This window comes from Tupaia chinensis, unplaced genomic scaffold (assembly GCF_000334495.1).
Source record: "Tupaia chinensis unplaced genomic scaffold, TupChi_1.0 Scaffold000346_1, whole genome shotgun sequence".
Lineage (NCBI taxonomy): Eukaryota > Metazoa > Chordata > Mammalia > Scandentia > Tupaiidae > Tupaia > Tupaia belangeri.
The window spans coordinates 6867680-6871282 of record NW_006159840.1 but is presented as its reverse complement, the minus strand read 5'-3'; the positions used below and the strand labels follow the sequence as shown (position 1 = coordinate 6871282).

Sequence of the window (3603 nt, the reverse complement as noted above, 5' to 3'; positions counted from 1 at the left end):
GCTCTTCCTCCTCGGAGAGCTCTTTTCCCGAAGGCCCTCGCTGACTGGGCGAGGTTGTGGGCATTGTGAAGACAACCTGCTCTGCTCGAATCTACTGACTGACGTGGGGACATCTAAAAATGACCTCGCACGGACATCTAGACTGGGTTTGACCAGGCGGCTCGGCACCAACGCCTGGCCAGGTGGACACGGAAATTGACTGTCCCTGGGGCCCGAGGCCCACGACTGGCTGCGAGCCAGCAGGTCCTGGATGGCGTGTGGTCTGCAGTGCTCTGCGGGACAATGCACATGGATCCCAACCTCGGAGCCGTCCACACACGGCCTCCGCTGCCATCCCTACATGGGTGGATACGCCGTGCCAGGGCGAGCTCGGTGGGGAGGGCCGTCCCGCTGCAGGGCTGCCAGCTCTGTCCCACGGTCAGCTCCCTCTGCCTCTGACCTGCAGGTTCAGGCCTCAGGAGAACCCCGCAGTGCCGACGGAGGGCTGGGGGCCACGCCCGTCTAGATAATCTGCCTTCTCCAGCGGCCTAGCCTTGTGATGAAGTGTGGTTGATGGGGTCCCGGGGCGGGGAAGGACATACCCAACCCTGGGGTTCCAAGGTGGGGCCTCAGGGAGATGAGGGTTAAGGTCAAGGCAGAGCCCCATGACTGCGTCCTGGGGGTTGTGGGGTGAGGGGGGAGGCACGCGGTAGATGCCTGCTCTTGCTGTCTCGCCGTGTGGTGCTGACCGCCATGTTGGCTGAGGAGGCTCTCACAGATGCGACCCCGACCTGTGCACTGCCCGGCTGTGACTGAATAACCCTCCACTGGGATCACTGGGTGTGAGTACCGGTTACTGGGCAGCAGGACACACCAGGCGCTGTCCCCTCCCACACCTGTGTCCATAATCCCCAAGCCCGCCCGGGCCCCAAGAAGTTGCAATCCTGCTCCTAAAGACATAGTCAGCTCCTAATTTTGCCCCCCAGGGGACACTTATCAGTTTTGGTTGTAAGTCGGGGTTCAGGGAGCATGCTGCTGGCCTCTGGGGCCAGGCCAGAAATGTGGCCCACACTCTGGTGTACAGGAGGCCCGCCGTAGCGACCCTCCCCAGATGAGGGAGTGGAGACATGGGATACCCTGCCCTGTGCCTGGCTTCCGGGAGGGACTAGCCTTCGGAGTCTCCCAACCTGGCCCACTCCCCTGCCTCTGGTCCTGGGGTCTGCCTGTCTCCTGCTCCTGGCTAAACCCTCCTGGTTGTTGGGTGCTTTCTTGGAACATGGCTGTCATCTCCCCTCGGGGGTTCCTGTTTTGCTCACCCTCCTCCAGTCGTTTGCAGTCAGGCTGTTCACTGAGTACCTGCCCACCTGGGTGAGCACCCCCAGTCCCGGGCAGCCCCTCCAGGTGCCCCTGCCCACCTGGGTGAGCACCCGCAGTCCCGGGCAGCCCCTCCTGGTGCCCCTGCCCACCTGGGTGAGCACCCGCAGTCCCGGGGAGCCCCTCCAGGTGCCCCTGCCACAGCCTGAGCCGGGGAGGTCACCTGCAGGAGGGAAGCCCACAGGCCCCAGGACCACGCTCTGCCCGTCAGAGGAGCCGAGCGGTCTCCGCCGTGGCTTGGCTCCTACCCTCCTGTGAGTCCCCGGCTGTCGGGGTGGCTCCCCACCCTCTTGGCGATCAGCCCCCTCCCTGCTCCATGGCCCTGCTCATGCTGGCCTTTACCCGGCCCTGAACTCTGACACGCTGGTGGGTGCCGTGTCCTCCTGTCTGTCCCGACGCGTGATTACTCTGCTCATTAGAAAAGAGTCATAGGTGGGACTAGCAGGTGTTATAGAGGTTAAGGTGCTGAACTCCCACATGGTGGACCACGGTTCCATTCCTGGACCCAGTGACTTGAAACTCATGCCAGGTGCATGGGCGTAGATGCCCAAAATCCTGAAAGGAGAATGGAGGAGAAGGGACTGTGGTGTGGCCACCCCCTACCCCAAGGGTAATTTCTCACTTTCTGTCTCTCTATCTCTCTCTGAGGAGCATGACACATCCCATAGCAAAAATCTCTCTAAAAGAAGGAAAAAAAGAAAAAAAAAAAACACAAAGAAAGACGGAAAGAAAGAAGAGCCACAGTTACAGCCCGAAGAGAGCTGCTGCCTGGAGAGGCGCTTCCTTGGCGACGCTGAGGCCCCTGGCACCTAACCCTTCAGCGACCCCGGAGAGGGAGAGGAGGGCCCGGGGAGAAGAGTTAGGGTTCAGGACAGCAAAGCGAGCCCTCCCACGACGTGGACGGGAGCAGTTAGCGTGCTTACTCCTCCGGGGGCTTGTCAGGAGGCCCTTCCCAAGGCCAGGGCCCACCTGGGTCTGTAACAGGACGTGGAGTCACTGCGCAGCCTGAGGGGCTCTGGCTGCGTCCTCTGCTGCCATCTGGTGGCAGACTGCAAACTGCAGAGGAGCACCTGCTCGCTCCAGCAAGGACCCTGGAGGCGGCGCAGGCTGGGTTGGGGTGATCCCTGACAGTAGCAGCAGAGGGCCTCTCATGCGGACCTGGTGGGCACATGAGGAGGGGCAGACCTCAGAGTGCTGTCAGGCACAGTGACAGCAGAGGGCAGCAGAGATGAGTCACATGACCCGCCACCTTGTCCCATGAGATGGTAACTTTCCCACCTCCATCTGCCATTTGAACCACAATGGTCAGGAGTGGAGAAGAGATTGGTTTAAATTTTGGCCTCATTTTTCATCTTATTTTGGCGCAGATATGAGTCAAGGCACAGACCTGAGATGCAGCAGGGAAAAACTCTTGAGCCACGGAACGTGGGCGTGGACCCCTGCAGCATGCGTGTGCAGGAGGAAGGGTGCCTTTCTCCAGGGGCGGGGCCTGAGACCGGCTGCCCAGCAGAGCCGTGAGGGCAGCCGCATCACTGCCGCCTGGGAGGGAGGAAGGTGTCCTAGCTTACGTGATTTGGGGTTCAGAAACCCTGGACCAGGCATGGGAGGAGTTTAAGTAGGTGTGCCAGCATCTTTCTGAGTACAGGCTCTGGGGTTGGAAGGGCCCTTCAAGGGAATGAAGCAGGCAGAGCGCTGAGCATGCACCCCGCTTGTCTCCAGGAGCATTACCCGGGGCTCAGCCTCCACCAGGGCTCGACCTCTTCTGGGGCTCAGCCTCTCCTGTGCTTGGCCTCTCCTGGGGCTCGGCCTCTCCTGTGCTCAGCCTTTCCTGGGGCTTGGCCTCACCCAGGGCTCGGCCTCTCACGGGGCTCAGCCTCTCCTGTGCTCAGCCTCTCCCAGCCTCGGCCTCTCCCGTGCTCAGCCTCTCCTGGGGCTCGGTCTCTCCTGTGCTCAACCTTTCCTGAGGCTCAGCCTCTCCCGAGGCTCGGCCTCTCCCAGGGCTCGGCCTCTCCTGTGCTCAGCCTCTCCTATGCTCAGCCTCTCCCGGGGCTTGGCCTCTCCCGGGGCTCGGCCTCTCCTGTGCTTGGCCTCTCCTGTGCTCGGCCTCTCCCGGGGCTCGGCCTCTCCCGGGGCTCAGCCTCTCCTGTGCTCGGCCTCTCCCGGGGCTCGGCCTCTCCCGGGGCTCAGCCTTTCCTGTGCTTGGCCTCTCCTGGGGCTCAGCCTCTCTCCCGCCTAACCCTTCCCGGGGGT

At 62.4% G+C, this 3603-nt stretch overlaps 1 protein-coding gene across 1 annotated transcript in view; it reads left to right on the top strand.

The window, feature by feature from the left end:
• Positions 1-3603, top strand: part of RPS6KA2 (ribosomal protein S6 kinase A2) — a 336349-nt gene that overhangs the window by 58505 nt on the left and 274241 nt on the right. The window lies entirely within an intron of this gene.